This window comes from Capra hircus, chromosome 2 (assembly GCF_001704415.2).
Source record: "Capra hircus breed San Clemente chromosome 2, ASM170441v1, whole genome shotgun sequence".
Lineage (NCBI taxonomy): Eukaryota > Metazoa > Chordata > Mammalia > Artiodactyla > Bovidae > Capra > Capra hircus.
In genome coordinates, this window is record NC_030809.1 from 92,223,499 (window position 1) to 92,241,567 (window position 18,069).

Sequence of the window (18,069 nt, forward strand, 5' to 3'; positions counted from 1 at the left end):
CTTCCCACTATTAGCCTCTTAGAGTAATTCCATATAAGATTGTCATTTTTATCATACTTTTGCCGGCACTGTCATTGAGAGAATATTTAGCCTGAAAGTTAAATAAATACTAAAAAACACATGCTTTGGAGAAAGTGTTGGCAAACTATGGCACATGGGTCCAAACTGCCTTGCTTCTGTTTTTTATGTATCTTGCAGCTAAGAATGGTTTCTGCAGTTTTAAATGATTGGAGAAAAAAGTCAAAGACCAATGTTTTATAGCTTGTGAAAATTATATGAAATTCAACTATCAGTGTCCATAAATAAAGCTTTATTAAAGCATAGCTGTACTTATCTCTTTACATATTATCTGTGGCTGCTTTGAGTGCCTGCAAATTCAAAAATATTTTATTACCTGGTCCTTTTCAGAAGAAATTTGCCAACCCCTGTTTTAGAATATGGGAAAATTTGAAAGTTTTCAGAGATTCTTGAGTTAGTATATCTAATTGAAATGAGAACTTTATGTTTTGACTTTGGGCTTTGGTTTGTAATGTTGACTTAATAAAGTTATGTAGAGATTATTTTAAAAAGCATAGGACTCTCTTGGCTTCAACAAGCTCTGTAGAAAATGATATGACAAGCTGCATGATAAATTTATTTTTTAAATATAAAAAGGCTCTTGTGCTTTATAAATTTTTATATCTTTTTATTTATTATGCTTTTATAAAATCTTTTAAATAAAGTCTTAATACCAAATATTTATGAAATATGTTAGATACTATTTTTCATATATTGTAGACATTAACTAGTAGCTTGGTTGAATGCATTTGTTCTGAATTTCTGTCTAGCCAATTAATACTTTCATATTCCACTTTTATAATTTTACATTCTTCAAATAATTGTCAACTCTCTGAAATAAGTGAAGACCTAAATTGTAGTTCCATCTTGGCCACTGACTTGCTTTGTCAACTCAGTATACTTCTCTAGGCTTCTCAGTTTTCCTCTTTGTAAGCTGTCCTAGTCTGTAATTTGTATTGAAGTAATTTGATCTCTTGGTAGAAAAGAATTTCTGCAGATCCAGAGTGTCCTCATTATCCTTCATTGGAATACTCACATATAAATTTTTTGGTTAAAAAATTTGTTCCTCTGAGCGTATTAAGGGCCTCATCGTGAATCTAGGCTAAACACAAAGCATGTGTAGAACCCAGCAGCCCCTCTGAGTACAGCGGGCCTGTGGTGTTGCCATCATATTGTTCATTGTTTCCTGAACTTGCTGCCTTATAAGAGGCTGCTTTTCCACTGTTCCCCACTAACGTTTGTTTCTGCTGTCATGGCATCTTTCCACCCAACATTTTCTTGTTTACTATGAGTCAGAAATGAATCTGCAATAGAGAACTTAGCTTATTCCACTAGCTGAAGTATTAAGAAGATTCTGGAGTAAAGTCTAGACATGAGTAGCTGCTAAGAGGCATCAATGTGTTTGTCCTGTTATGGCCAAAGACTTAGGCAACTGCTCCCTGGGCACTGAAGAGATCGGTCTCCTTATAAGGACTTATTTGCAGAAATAGTAGGCAAACTGAATGTCAAAAATTGGTGAATTCAAATAATATCACTCAATTAGCATTACATATAAATCACTGAAGTATAAGTTTTACAGCGTCGCCAGAAGAATCTTTTTATAGCAAAAACTGAATTTTTCTCAGTGAAAAAAGAGGATATTGGAAGGTTAGATTAATAGAGAAAGTCATAGAAACAGGAGTATACATGATACAAATAAATAAAAACCAACAGAGGCATTAGGCCTAAGAAAAGATCAGATTTGTGCTCTCTAAATGTTTATGACACGAAAAAAAAAAATCCTGAAAATGGGACATTAACTTTGATTTTGATACTTAAGATTAGATAGTACCAGGATGAGAAATATTGTATGTATAGTTACAGGATCAGGCCTGGAAAAGTATTGTAATAATGAGAGTAGAGAGGAAGAAAGGGTTTGAGGAAACAGCAAATAGAATTAATCAACTTTATATTAAAAGAGAGATATCAAAAGAAAAAAGAATAAAGGACAAAAAATTGAGAATTAAACATACATAAGTATACTGGCAAGAAATGTGCATTCATCTCCATGATTTTGCAGTGTTATTGCTGCTGTGGTTTACAGGATGCTTTGAACAAGGATCTAGTCATAGAATTTCACCTTCTATAACTTCTGTTTATGGAAGAAAGAGTTCGCAAAGTAAGCAGGGGTCCGCTTGCAGCATGCTACCAAAGATATAAGGATTTCTCCAAATTAGAGTACTTGCCAGATTAAGCCATAGCCAGGAGACACTTCTGTCTGAGAGACTCATAGGTGATGGGGCTTTCCTGCTGGGATTACTGTTCTAATTATCAGAGAACCATTGTTTCTCTATGCTCCTGAGCATCAAATACGCTGACCTCCTTAACTTTAAGTAACCTCCCACCAGTACTGAAAGCATTCTCTGGCTCGTGCTCGCCTTCTGTAAAACCAAAAGCACTTGGCTGTAAGCCAGTTCTTAGTATTACAGTCCTTGGCACATTTCCATTAGCAATGAACTTTAACACATACATACACACACATTCTCTCTCTCTTTCTCATCTTAGCATAATTTACAAGCTCGGTTACCTGTTTTTAGCATTAAAAAAAGAAAAATTTTAGTATTCCTTTTAGTGACAATTTCAGTTTCTTGTTACTGAACTATCTTATAAGAAAAGCCTCATGTTGGCTTTTTAAAAATGGAAGTTCCTAATTATAGGCCAATATCACCGATGATTATAGATGCAAAAATCCTCAAAAAAAATAGCACTCTGAATCCAACAATACATTAAAAAGGTCATACATCATGATCAAGTGAGATTCATCCCAGGGATGCAAGGATTTTTCAATATCCACAAATCAATCAATGTGATATACTACATTAACAAATTAAAGAATGGAGACTGTATAATCATCTCAATAGATGCAGAAAAAGCTTTTGACAAAATTCAACACCCACTTATGATAAAAACTTCCCAGAAAGTAGACATAAACGGAATATACCTCAACATAATAAAGGCCACATATGATAAACCTACAGTTAACATCATACTCAAAGGTGAAAAATTGAAAGCATTTCCTCTTAAGATCAAGAACAAGACAAGGATGTTCACTCTGGCCACTTTTATTCAACATGGTTTTGGAAGTCCTAGCGACAGTAGTCAGAGAAGAAAAAGAAGTAAAGGAAATCCAAATTGGAAAAGAAGAAGCTACCATCACTTTTGCAGATGACATGATACTATACATACAAGATCCTAAAGGTGTGACCAGAAAAATACTAGAACTCATCAATGAATTTGGTAAAGTTGCAGGTTACAAAATTAATACATAGAAATCTGTTGCAATGCTACACACTTTACAAAGAAAATCAGAAAGAGAAATTTAAGAAACAATTCCATTTACCATTGCATCAAAACAATAAAATACAGTATCTAGGAATAAACCTACCTAAGAAGACAAAAGACAATACTCAGAAATAAGTATAAGACACAGATGAAAGAAAATGAAGACACAGATGAAATATACATTATGTTCATGGATTGGAAGATTCGATATTGTCAAAATCAGTACACTCCCCAAGGTAATCTACTGATTCAGTGCAATCTGAATCCAACCAGCAATGGCATTTTTCACAGAACTAGAACAAAAAAAATCTTAAAATTTGTATGGAGACACAAAATACCTTGAATAGCCAAAGCAATCTTAAGAAAGAAAAACAGAGCTGGAAAAATCAGGCTCCCTGACTTCAGACTATATTACAAAGCGTCATCAAAATAAGATGATACTGGCACAAAAATAGAACTATAGATCAATGGAACAGGATAGGAAACCCAGAAATGAACTCATGCACCTATGGTCAATTAATCTATGACAAAGAAAGCAATACTACACAATGTTGGAAAGACAGTCTCTTCAACAAATGGTGTTGGGAAAACTGGACAGCTACATGTAAAAGAAGTTAGATCATTCTATGACACCACACACAAAAATAAGCTCAAAATGGATTAAAGATCTAAATGTGAGGCCAGATACTATGAAACTCCTAGAAGAAAACATAGACAGAACACACTGACATAAATCACAGTAAATTTTTTTAAATTTTTTAAAATTAATTTATTTTTTATTGAAGGATAATTGCTTTACAGAATTTTGTTGTTTCGTCAAACCTCAACATGAATCAGCTGTAGGTATACATATGTCCCCTCCCTTTTGAACCTCACTCCCATCTCCCTCCCCATCCCACACCTCTAGGTTAGCCCCTGTTTGAGTTTCCTGAGCCATACAGCAAATTCCCGTTGGCTATCTATTTTACATATGGTGATGTAGGTTTCCATGTTACTCTCTCCATGCATCTCACCCTCTCCTCCCCTCTCCCCATGTCCATAAGTCTATTCTCTATGTGTTTCTCCATTGCTGCCCTGTAAATAAATTCTTCAGTACCATTTTTCTAGATTCCATATATATGCATTAGAATATGATATTTATCCTTCTCTTTCTGACTTACTTCACTCTGTATAATAGGTGCTAGGTTCATCCACCTCATTAGAACTGTCTCAAATACATTCTTTTATAGCTGAGTAACATTCCATTGTGTATATGTACCACAACTTCTTTATCCATTCATCTGTCGATGGACATCTAGGTTGCTTCCACGTTCTAGCTATTGTATATAGTGCTGCAATGAACAATGGGATACATGTGTCATTTTCAATTTTGGTTTCCTCAGGGTATATGCCTAGTGGGATTGATGGGCCATGGGTTTGGGTAGACCCTGGCAGTTGGTGATGGATAGAGAGGCCTGGTGTGCTGCGGTTCATGGGGTCACAAAGAGTCGGACACGACTGAGCAACTGAACTGAACTGAACTGATAGTGATTTTATTCCTAGTTTTTTAAGGAATCTCCATACTGTCTTCCATAGTGGCTGTATCAATTTACATTCCCACCAACAGTGCAAGAGTGTTCCCTTTTCTCCACACCCTCTCTAGCATTTATTGTTTGTAGACTTTCTGATGATGATCATTCTGACCAGTGTGAGGTGATATCCCATTGTAGTTTTGATTTGCATTTCTCTAATAATGAGTGATGCTGAACATCTTTTCATGTGTTTGTTAACCATCTGTGTGTCTTTGGAGAAATGCCTGTTCAGGTCTTTTTCCCACTTTTTGATTGGGTTGTTTATTTTTCTTGTATTGAGTTGTATGAGCTGTTTGCATATTTTGGAAATTAATCCTCTGTCAGTTGTTTCATTTGCTATTATTTTCTCCCATTCTGAGGGTTGTCTCTTCGCCTTGCTTAAGTTTCCTTTGCTGTGCAAAAGCAAGAATAGCCAAAGCAGTCCTGAGAAAGAATGGAGCTGGAAGAATCAACCTTCCTGACTTCAGATTGCATTACAAACCTACGGTCATCAAGACAGTATGGCACTGGCACAAAAACAGAAACATAGACAAATGAAACAAGACAGAAAGCCCAGAAATAAGCCCATGCACCTGTGGATACCTTATTTTTAACAAAGGAATATACAATGGGGCAAAGACAGCCTCTTCAATAAATGGTGCTTGGAAAACTGGACATTCATGTAAAAGAATGAAATTAGAACACTTTCTAACACCATACACAAAGATAAACTCAAAATGGGCAAAAGACCTAAATGTAAGACCAGAAACTATAAAACTCTTAGAGGAAACCATAGGCAGAACACTTGATGACATAAATCAAAGCAAGATCCTCTACGACCCACCTCCTAGAGTAATGGAAATAAAAACAAGAGTAAACAAGTGGGACCCAATTAAACGTAATATCTTTTTTGATCCATCTCCTAGAATAATGGAAATAAAAACAAAAATAAATGGGACCTACCTCAAATTAAAAGCTTTTGCACAGCAAAGGAAACAATAAATAAAACAAAAAGACAACCCACAGAGTGGGAGAAAATATTTGTAAGTGATGTGACCAACAGGATCTCCAAATTTTACATATAGCTCATGATGCTTAACAGCATCAAAACAAACAGTCCAATCGACAAATAGGCAGAAGACCTAAATAAACATTTTTTCAAAGAAGACATACAGATGGCCAAGAGGTACATGAAAACATGTTCAGCATTGCAAATTACTCAGTTCAGTTCAGTTCAGTCGCTCAGTCATGTCCAACTCTTTGCGACCCCATGAATTGCAGCACGCCTGGCCTCCCTGTCCATCACCAACTCCTGGAGTTCACTCAGACTCATGTCCATCGAGTCAGTGATGCCATCCAGCCATCTCATCCTCTGTCGTCCCCTTCTCCTCCTGCCCCCAATCCCTCCCAGCATCAGAGTCTTTTCCAATGAGTCAGCTCTTCGCATGAGGTGGCCAAAGCACTGAAGTTTCAGCTTTAGCATCATTCCTTCCAAAGAAATCCCAGGGCTGATCTCCTTCAGAATGACTGGTTGGATCTCTTTGCAGTCCAAGGGACTCTCAGGAGTCTTCTCCAACACCGCAGTTCAAAAGCATCAATTCTTCGGCGCTCAGCCTTCTTCACAGTCCAACTCTCACATCCATACATGACCACAGGAAAAACCATAGCCTTGACTAGATGGACCTTAGTCGGCAAAGTAATGTCTCTGCTTTTGAATATGCTATCTAGAAGTGCAAATCAAAATTACAATGAGATATCACCTCATACCAGCCAGAATTGATATCATTAAAAAAAAAATCCACAAACAATAAATGTTGGAGAGGGTGTGAAGAGAAGGGAGCCTTCCTACACTGTTGGTGGGAATGTAAATTAGTACAGCCACTATGGAGGACAGTAAGGAGGTTCCTTAAAAAACTGAAAGTAGAACTACCATATGACCCTGCAATCCCACTCCTGGACATATATCTGGAGAAAATCATGATCCGAACAGGTACATGTGCCCCAATGTTCACGTATCACTATTCACAATAGCCAAGACATGGAAGCAACCTAAGTGTCCATTGACAGAGGAATGGATAAATAAGATATGGGACTTAAATACAGTGGACTATTACTCAGCCATTAAAAAAGAATGAAGTAATGCCATTTGCAGCAACATGGCTGGACTTAGACATTGTCATACTGAGTGAAATAAGTCAGACTGAGAAAGAGAAATATCCTATGACATCCCTTACCTGTGGAATTTAAAAAGATATAATACAAATGAACTTACAAAACAGAGACTCACAGATTTAGAGAATGAACTTATGGTTGCTGGGGGGAAGGGATACTTAGGGAGTTTGGTATGGATATGTACACACTGCTATATTTAAAATGGATAACCAACAATGACCTACTGTATCGCACATGGAACTCTGCTCAATCTTATATGGCAGCCTAGATGGAAAGGGAATTTGTAAGAGAATGGATACATTATGTATGGCTGAGTCCCTTTGCTGTTCATCTGAAACTGTCACAACATTGTTAATCAGCTATACCCCACCCCAATATAAACTAAAGAGCTTTTTTAAAAATGGAAATACTTTAAGGGTAGGAATCAAAAAAAAACTCACTTTCAAGCAAATTCATTGTTACAAAATATGAGAGTATAAATGCTATTCTTAGCCAAATTTCCCCTGAAATAGTCCTATATTTTAAAATTTTATCAAATTTCAAATCATTCTGATAAATCTGTATGACATGTACATGTATTATTTTCCTTGGCTTTGAGTAGGACCTACCTCCCTCTTTTTCCTTTTAAGCAATATTAAACTCCCTTATGAAAAAGAGTTACAGTTCTAGATATTTGCCCCTCTAGGAATAGAATTGCATCCACCATTGGGATATTTGCATTTTACGCTTTTGATAATTTATTTACCACCCACTTTGTTTTTCCTCTTCTTAGTACAGCTGTGTTGCATCCACACCCAAATATGGCCTGAGTCCTGACCCACAGAGTACACTAACTTCATTACAGCTGTTGTCTGGCCAACTCTCTCCTCTTCCACCAGGCTCCACCCTTCTCAGGGATCGTGGGTCATGCTAAAGCAGTGCAGAATAGCAAAGAGAGACCTAGAAGCCTAGAGTCTCAGATTCTGATCTAATGAGACCAACTGATTGTGTATCTAATTTAAGTGAGTCACAACTGCGGGCCTTATAAAGTAACCAGGTTAAACTATCTGTCATCTAATATTTCACCTTCTAAATTCTATGGTTTTAATGCTATTTTCTGGTTCCACATAGGAGTGGGGAGAAATATAGAAATCTGAAAGATGGCTTTCTGAAAACAGACCATTAACAAGAGAATTATAATCTTATTATTCATTCATTGCTCAATAAATGTTTATTGAACACCTACTGTCATTCAGGCTCTCTGCTGAGTAGGATCTGAGTGATAATTACGCTTACTTTTGTTTGTTCTCAAAGGGTTTTTATAGAGGTGAAATTCACATATCGTAAAATTAAGCAGTTTAGAGTGAACAGTTTAATGATGTTGTACAACCATTACCTCTTAGTTCTAAAATATGTTCACCCCTTAGTTCTAAAATATGGAATCCAGGAGGTGGGAGGGGGGTTCAGGATGGGGAACACATGTACACCCATGGATGATTCATGTCAATGTACAGCAAAAAACACTACAATATTGTAACATAATTAGCCTCCAATTAAAATAAATAAATAAATAAATAATAAAATATGAAACCTCCTCTCCCTACCTCTGCTACTGCTGCTGGTGCTGCTGCTAAGTCGCTTCCGACTGTGTCCGACTCTGTGCAACCCCATAGACGGCAGCCCGCCAGGCTCCCCCGTCCCTGGGATTCTCCAGGCCAGAACACTACCTCTGTTAACCACTAATCTGATTTCTGTGTATATAAATTTTGGACATTTTGTATAAATTATGACCTTTTTCATCTAGTTTCTTTCACTTACCATAATACTTTTGAGGTTTATCCACATTATATAGCATGTATCACTCCTTTTTCTGACTGAATAATATTCTACTGTATATAGATACCACAATTTGTTTATTCATTCACCTATGATAGACATTTGGGCTGTTTCTCCTTTTGGCTATTGTGACTAGTACTGCTATTCATTGAACACACATGTACATCAAGCAGTTTTTAATATCTAGTAAATATGGCTCAAATATACAGTTTATGGTCAGGACTCCTACAAATACTTTTGGAAGCAGTTAACTGTTTTCCTGAACTGGATTCAGTCAAAGCCACTACAGTGTCATCTAATCTCTGATTTCTCTCATTTCTTTGTTCCTAGTTTTACTATACAATAAATTGAGAGAATACAGAGTATCTCCTAATCCTTACTGTGTTCCTATAAATGTATAAGTATAAAACTAGAATCCAACAAATGTCCTTATAATCAATGCCACATATAGTCATATAAGCAAGGAGCCATTAACATCAGAAAAAGAAAAGACCGTTGTTTTACAAAATGGTTCCAACTGATCAATTACTGGGAAAGGGAACAGGATAAAAGTGCCAGGCTGTTGCTATTCAGATCAATTAGGACAGCAAAGTTGTACTCTATATGTATTTTTCTTCTTTAAATTACAACTTGTGGGAACCATTTATTTTCTTCACTATACAATAATTTAATAGGGACTGGGAATGGGTTTATTTTTTACTTTCACTTTTATTTTTCTGTCCAGAGGCCAAATCACAAAATCACTCAAACTAGTGGTATAATTTTTGGTTATAGCTTAATAAATACTTCATGTCAACTCCTGGTCCTCAATATCCAAGACATTTGTAGTTTTATTCCAGTTTCACTACTTACCAGTCTTGAGTTCAGTTCAGTTCAGTCGCTCAGTCATGTCTGACTCTTTGCGACCCCATGAATCGCAGCAGGCCTCCCTGTCCATCACCAACTCCCGGAGTTCAGTCAGACTCACGTCCATCGAGTCAGTGATGCCATCCAGCCATCTCATCCTCTGTCGTCCCCTTCTCCTCCTGCCCCCAATCCCTCCCAGCATCAGAGTCTTTTCCAATGAGTCAACTCTTTGCATGAGGTGGCCAAAGTACTGGAGTTTCAGCTTCAGCATCATTCCTTACCAGTCTTAGTGATCCGTATAGTGTTTCCATTGATTTATTGGCTCAATGTAACTTTGTAGGACCTACAATGCTTGGTGAAAACCAGTCCTTAACATTAACACACACTCAGTGTTCTCTTTCTTATTTTCTTCATCAGTCTAGATTTTGGGTTCATATGGTTCACCAATTTTGAACTATTTATTTTTAATATCTTTCTATAAGGGCTGGCTTGGATTATGTATAGGCTGGAGCCTGATGGGCTGCCGTCTATGGGGTTGCACAGAGTCAGACATGACTAAAGCGACTTAGCAGCAGCAGCAGAATTGATATAAAGAAAATTTGCAGACTATATTAAGAAATTTTTGCCTTGATGAGTCCGACTCTTATTTTTCTAAAATAGAGAGAATTATTTCTAGTGTGGTATATTAACTGCTCTAGCCAGTGCTAATTTTCTCAGTTCGATAACAAATGCACACTCTCTTTACATGCACAAGATTCTTCAGCTGCCATTTATCCACTCAGTACAGAAAAAATAGTCAAGTTAGTTATTTGAATTGAGTTCTGTTAAAACTTTAGATCATATAGACAGAAACTGAATTCTATTTAATCTAGGTATTAAATAGAATCTGACTGGAGGTATGACTTAAGTTTATGGGAAATTACTGACCTACAACTTTGTGAGATACTTGTGTTCCTGAGAAGCCATAACATATTATTTCTTAATAATTGATCTATATTGAAAAATTATAGGCTTCCGTGGTGGCTCAGTGGTAAAGAATCAGCCTGCCAAGCAGAAAATGTGTGTTCAGTCCCTGGATCAGGAAGGTCCCCTGGAGAAGGAAATGGCAACCCACTCCAGTATTCTTGCCTGGCGAATCACATGGATAGAGGAGCCTGGTGGGCTACAGTCATGGGGTAGCAAAGAGTCGGACACAACTTAGTGACTAAACAACAATTGCAAAGTTAAATTTTCACATTGAGTTTGTTTCCAAAGAAAGGTGCTAATATCTTAATAAAGTTTCCCATTTACATAACTCTTTACTTTCCAAACATTTTCTCACCTATTATTTTACTCATGCAGTTCTACTGTGTAATAATTATGACTGCTTTCATCTACACTTGTGAGTCAGATATCCTAAGGTCTTGGTCTCTAAGTATGGTCTGAGAACCCAGCAACATCATCAAATGAGTTTGTCAGAAATGCAGAATCACCATCCTAGACCTACTGAATTACAATATTATTAAGAAATCCTGAGTGATTTGCCCTGGGTTTTTTGATATTAAATCCAGGACTCAGATATTCTACTAGTCTGCAGCTTAGAAGTTTATCATTTGATTATCCTAAGGTATAATGAATAAGCAACATGAGTGTGAGAAAATGCTCTTCCAGTAAAAATTTATCTGGCATTTCTATTGTGTGCCTGATATAAGTTGTCAGTTACATCAAATAATAAAACATTGTAGGATCCAGGAAACAAGGCCTGGCTGTAGACATATTTGATGGGTCTTAGGAGGACCATCTGGAGAAGGCAATGACACCCCACTCCAGTACTCTTGCCTGGAAAATCCCACGGATGGAGAAGCCTGGTAGGCTGCAGTCCATGGGGTCGCTCAGAGTTGGATATGACTGAGTGACTTCACTTTCACTTTTCACTTTCATGCTTTGGAGAAGGAAATGGCAATCCACTCCAGTGATCTTGCCTGGAGAATCCCAGGGACGGGGCAGCCTGGTGGGCTGCTGTCTACGGTGTTGCACAGAGTCGGACACGACTGAAGTGACTTAGCAACAGCAGCAGCAGGAGGACCATCTGTTTTCTTTGTCAGATTTTCACCATCAGTTTTATTAGCACTGAGAATGATATAACTTTGTTTTCTTTAACATAGTGATAAAAGTGACAGGAATTAGCATTAAACCAGAAGTTAAAAAGGGATAAAATGCATGCTAAGTTTAACAAACAGCTTTCAGTATACACTACTTATCAGCACTTTCCATGGACAGATTAATGCTTTTTATAAAGATGATGCTTGCTTTCCTTAGTTTCTCATTGCCATGAGTAAAATATTAATAAAATCTATCTTTCTGAACAAAAATACTCTTCCCCTCTGTCTTACCAAGTATTTTTATAAGATCTTAGATGTTTTTTAAATTGCAAATATAAAAAGTGGTTATATATTAATATGATAATAAATGGTAGTTGGGTTTGCTGGGGTTTGTCTATTTACTGCGATAGAATAGAACCTTCTAAAATAGCTCCCAATATCATGAATTTATAAATGTACACAAGCTAGTCAGTAGTGGAAGGAGTCACACAGAGTGGAAAGATGAAAGGTTGGGGGCAAACCTGGGGACCGTATAAACAAGACATCAAACTTTTGTAATGCTTTACACTTGCAGGGTGTTTTCTCTTGTTTGTTTTTTATGGTAATGAGATCTTTGAGTTCATAGTGAAAACAGGGGAGACAAAAAGGGCAGGAAAAGCCTGAGAGGTCAGATGCTTGAGTCCAGCCAAGGGATATGCTGCAAACTTGGAACAACCTTGGAATTCTGTCTAGGAGAGCTCTTTGGGATGATTGCCTGACTCTTAAGCGGTTTGAGCCAAGTTTGCACTCAGAGAGGAAAGGGCCGTCCTGGAGGCACAATCCTATAAGACTTTGATCTACCTGCTCAAGATGACTCTCAGCTGGCTTAGGACAGTGAAATTCCCTAAGAGAATATGTTTTGGTTTGTTTTAAAAGAAAAATGAATATATTTAAAGTCCTTCCAGGTCTCTTTTTCTGTTTCCTCCTAGTTTACCCTAGAAGGCCTTTCTGAAAAAAAGAACTTTTAAGTACAGGAATGGATTACAAGGGAGGTTGTGAGATCATCATGACCGAGATATTTAAAAATAAAATAGCACTAAGGGCTTGGGATGATTAGCTAACACTGTCTAAAGGCAGGACAATGGAAGAGAAATTTCTTTAGTATTTTAACTCAACAACTCACAGGCATATGCAAGATGTATGTAAAATTAGGCTTTAGTGTTGAGAGTTTTTAAGCATTTCAGAATTTTGCAAAAGTATGTTTGAGATTTTGTGCTTGAAATAGTATTTTGGCTTGCAAGAGCTACAATGTAAGGATAGCAAATAAAACAATTATATTCATATATTCAAGGTGATGTTGAGGTATTATGTCTTTTTTGGTGTCTTTTTGTATGTGCTTCTGTGGTGCTCCATATACATTGTTGATTATAAATTATATTTATATCCAAAGCACAAACATCATATGATAAAGAAGGATGGAATGTTAATGAATCATCTCAATTATTAAATGAATTATTCCCAACTATTAAATGAGAAAAAATGTTTTAGCTTCTCTGTCATTAAAGTCTTTTCTTTCTTTTTGTTTCATGTTGTAGATGCTTTACCTATGAAGAGTGACTCGAGTTAAGTTTCTCTTAAATTACAAAGTATGCAAATTTAGTGGACTTTGGTCAAGGCTGTTACATACATTTTATAAATGATCTATTTTTGATACTAAATGCAACTAATGGAAAATATTTCTAATATGTTTAGAATACTTTTATAGCATTTTAAGAATGTCCTGAAATTTATTCACCTTGATTTTTTAATTATATTAATTAAAACAGTAAATAACAATATACTATTAGTGATATTATCCTTTTTACTAAAATTAAGGTGTTCAATTTTAAAACAAACTTCTTAAAATATCTTATATGTCACGTCTACCTAAGCTTTGTAATATGTGTTTGACATATTGGAAAATGGTATGAATTTCAGCGACTAAAAAATTAAAATGAGTGAGATGATTCCATTTTTAAATGAATAAGTAAATGTGGAGAATTCTGTTTGGGACTAATATATAAATAAATCAATTTATTGTTCTATGTACAACTATATAGCTATGTATACAGTATAAGGATTCTTAAAAATCAGTTTCAGTTTGCATGTGATATTTCAACCCTTAATATAGAAGAATAAACTTTATTTTTATAATACTAGAGTATGCATTTATTGAAAAAATTCATGTACAAGTGGACCCATGTAGTTCAGACCCATGTTGTTGAATGGTCAACTGTATATACACAGTATAAATAGATATATAATGTACATTTGTATGTATATCCATCCCCCTAAAGCCCACAGATATACACACACCATACATACGCTAAAGAAAAGGAAAATTAATAAGACCATGAATCTTGGACTGTTCTTCATCATTGCCTCCTTTTTCTTTTGTCAAATATTTATGTATTTATTCTTTGACTGCATTGGGTCTTAGTAGCAGCATGTAGAATCTTCGTTGCGGTATGGGAGATCTTCCACTGGGGCGTGTTGGTTGGCTCTTCCTTACTTCCATCAGGCTTCTATCTAGTTGTGACATGTGAGCTCAGTAGCTGCCCCACAGCATGTGGGATCTTAATTCCCCAACCAGGGATCTAGCCCACATTTCTTGTATTGGAAGGCTGATATCTTAACCACTGGACCACCAGGGAAGTCCCTATTCATTAATTTTAGAAATAAGCTGAGGGCTTCCTTGGTGGCTCAGTGGTAGAGAATCTGCCTGCTAATGCAGGAGAGGTAGGTAAAGGGGTTGGATCCCTGCTCCAGGAAGATTACATGCCTCGGAGCTACTAAGCCCATGCATCACAACTGTTGAGTCTGCGCTCTAGAGCCTGGGATCTGCAACTACTGAGCCCATGTGCCGCAGCTGCAGAAGCCCACACTGGATCCAGAGCTCCTCAACAAGAGAAGCCACCGCAATAAGAAGCCCGTGCTCGGCAGCTAGAGAGCAGCCCCCCATTTGCCAAAACTAGAGAAAAGCCCCTGAAGCAACAGCCAAAAATAAATAAATGCATAAAATTAAAAATCACACCAAAAGGAAAAAGTAAAATAAACTGAGCAGAACTATGTAATCCAAGGAAGTATGTACTGAGCATAGATCTATGATAGGTTTGTACAAATGATGGGAATTCATATTGGATAAAGAAGCGTTTATTAAGGAAGGCTACCATTTTGGGTATGTCCAGCGTTTGACTTGAAATCATAAAGGATTGTTTCGTACTTCAAAAGAGGTTCCAATTAGTGAATGTTTTGGCTGAACTTTCTTGGCTTATGTGACATTACCCATTTCTCGGATGTACTTCTGGAAGTGGTTATTTTATAGGTTTAGCTTTTATATTGATTTAGTTTTTTATAAAATATTTCTTACAACACAAAATGAAAGGGAGGTTTAGCATGTCATCATTTTTAAAAAGAAACTGAGATACACAAAAAAGTATCCATAATCCCCCCACTTAGGTTTCACCCCATCCCTATCCTCCTCTTCCCACCGTTTATTAGCAGTTCAAGAGAAGCACACTATTCACAATCTGGTACTACAAATTCTTTTCAATTTTCCCTTTCATAGCTACTTTAATCAATCTGTTTATCTACACAGGTTGTACAAAATGGATCAAGGTAGCCATATTAATCTGTAACATAGGTTTTCCCCTTATTTATATATCTGGATATATTTCCATATCATCATACATAGATTTCCTCACTTTCAATAACCGTTGCATTTCAGGGTAGGGGTATGTCATAATCTATGTATGTATTTTCCATTGACATGTCAATTTTTAAATATAGATTTTTTCTTTTACACTACTGAACATACTATTTCAGGGACTATCATTTTGTTTTATGTGATGGGGTAACGTGTATGAAAGATATTTTTTTTCGTAGACTAGTTCTTGCTAAGGTCACCATAATCAGCATGGTGTTGGAGCCAATAGGAAATATCTTTTCCTTAGCACACTCTTGACCATCCTCTCTTGGAAGGATCAACTTTCCTTGGAAGCTTCTCTGCTTTTCTTCCTACCTCATATGTTGTTCCTTCTCAGTCTGCTTCACCACACTTCCTCAATGCAGCCTCCTCAAGCTTAGTCTAGGCACTCTTTCCTTTGCATGTTGTACTTTACCTCTAGACAACCTCATCAGTAACCAGGCTTTAATTACCGTGTATATAGAAATATATTCATGTATACCATGTATACCTCCATATTTGTATCTCCACCCTTGACTCTCTGGATCCCAGAACCATGTATATTGCAACATGTTTATTACTTTTTAGATGACCTTTGATTTATTTTTCTACTTCATACCTCTCTTCATGACCCTAGCCCCATGAATCCTACTGCCACAAACCCATTTTGTCTAAAACCAAACTCATGATTCCTCCCATTACTGGGAGGATTACGGTCCTTCCCAGTAATTTCTATTTTATTGAATGCTACTGTCATCTACAAATTTGTACAATAGGAATAGCTGCCCATATATAGTTCGTCACTGTGCTTGCTTAGTCACTCAGTTGTGTCCAACTCTTTGTGACCCCATGGACTGTAGCCCTCTAGGCTCCTCTCTCCATGGGACTTCTCCAGGCAAGAATACTAGAGTGGGTTACCATGCACTCCTCCAGGGGATCTTTCCAAACCAGGCATCAAACTCAGGTCTCCTGCATTGTGGGAAGATTCTTTACCATCTGAGCCACTAGAGAAGCCCAATTTATCACCAACCATGGTTTTATCCCTAAATGTTCCTTCAATTCATCCAACTCTCCCTATCTCCACTGTCACCCAACTAATTTATGCTACCACCACCTCTTGTCATTGTAATATCTTCCTAATTGAGTTCTATCACCTACTCTTGCCCTACTCTAATCAAGTTTCCACCTATAACCAGACTGATTGCCTCATCACTTTCTGCCTTACAGCCACACCAGCCTTCTTTGAATACCTCCAATATTCTCCTACATTCCCTCCATGTACATAACATCTTTATTTATTTAAGACTCCAGGCAAGTCAGGCAAGTTTTCTGCTTCTAATGGAGCATTCTAGGGGTGAAAAGTGGTGGGACCAGATGCCATGATCTTCGTTTTCTGAATGTTGAGCTTTAAGCCAACTTTTTCACTCTCCTCTTTCACTTTCATCCAGAGGCTTTTTAGTTCCTCTTCACTTTCTGCCATAAGGGTGGTGTCATCTGCATATCTGAGCTTATTGATATTTTTCCCGGCAATCTTGATTCCAGCTTGTGTTTCTTCCAGTCCAGCGTTTCTCATGATGTACTCTGCATATAAGTTAAATAAGCAGGGTGACAATATACAGCATTGACGTATTCCTTTTCCTATTTGGAACCAGTCTGTTGTTCCATGTCCAGTTCTAACTGTTGCTTCCTGACCTGCATACAGATTTCTCAAGAGGCAGGTCAGGTGGGTCAGGAAGATCCCCTGGAGAAGGAAATGGCAATCCATTCCAGCACTCTTGCCTGGAAAATCCCATGACGGAGGATCCTGATAGGCTACAGTCCATGGGGTCGCAAAGAGTTGGACACGACTGAGAGACTTCACTTTCACTTTCACTTTCACTTTCAAGAGGCAGGTCAAAGTAAGTAAGTGAAGTTGCTCATGATCTTCCCAATCCAGGGATCGAACCTGGGTCTCCTGCATTGCAGGCAGATGCTTTAACCTCTGAGCTAACAGGAAAGCCCCTAAGAGGCAGGTCAGGTGGTCTGGTATTCCCATCTCTTTCAGAATTTTCCACAGTTTATTGTGATCCACATAGTCCAAGGCTTTGGCATAGTCAATAAAGCAGAAATAGATGTTTTTCTGGAACTCTCTTGTTTTTTCCATGATCCAGCAGATGTTGGCAATTTGATCTCTGGTTCCTCTGCCTTTTCTAAAACCAGTTTGAACATCAAGAAGTTCGCGGTTCATGTATTGCTGAAGCCTGGCTTGGAGAATTTTGAGCATTACTTTACTAGCATGTAAGATGAGTGCAATTGTGCGGTAGTTTGAGCATTCGTTCGCATTGCCTTTCTTTAGATTGGAATGAAAACTGACCTTTTCCAGTCCTGTGGCCACTGCTGAGTTTTCCAAATGTGCTGGCATATTGAGTGCAGCACCTTCACAGCATCATCTTTCAGGATTTGAAATAGCTCAACTGGATTTCCATCACCTCCACTAGCTTTGTTCATAATGATGCTTTCTAAGGCCCACTTGACTTCACATTCC

The 18,069-nt window shown here is 37.3% G+C and overlaps 1 non-coding gene across 1 annotated transcript; it reads right to left on the bottom strand.

Moving 5' to 3' along the window:
• Positions 17,470 to 17,541, bottom strand: TRNAC-GCA. The gene has a single exon. It is a non-coding gene; the product is annotated as a tRNA-Cys (tRNA).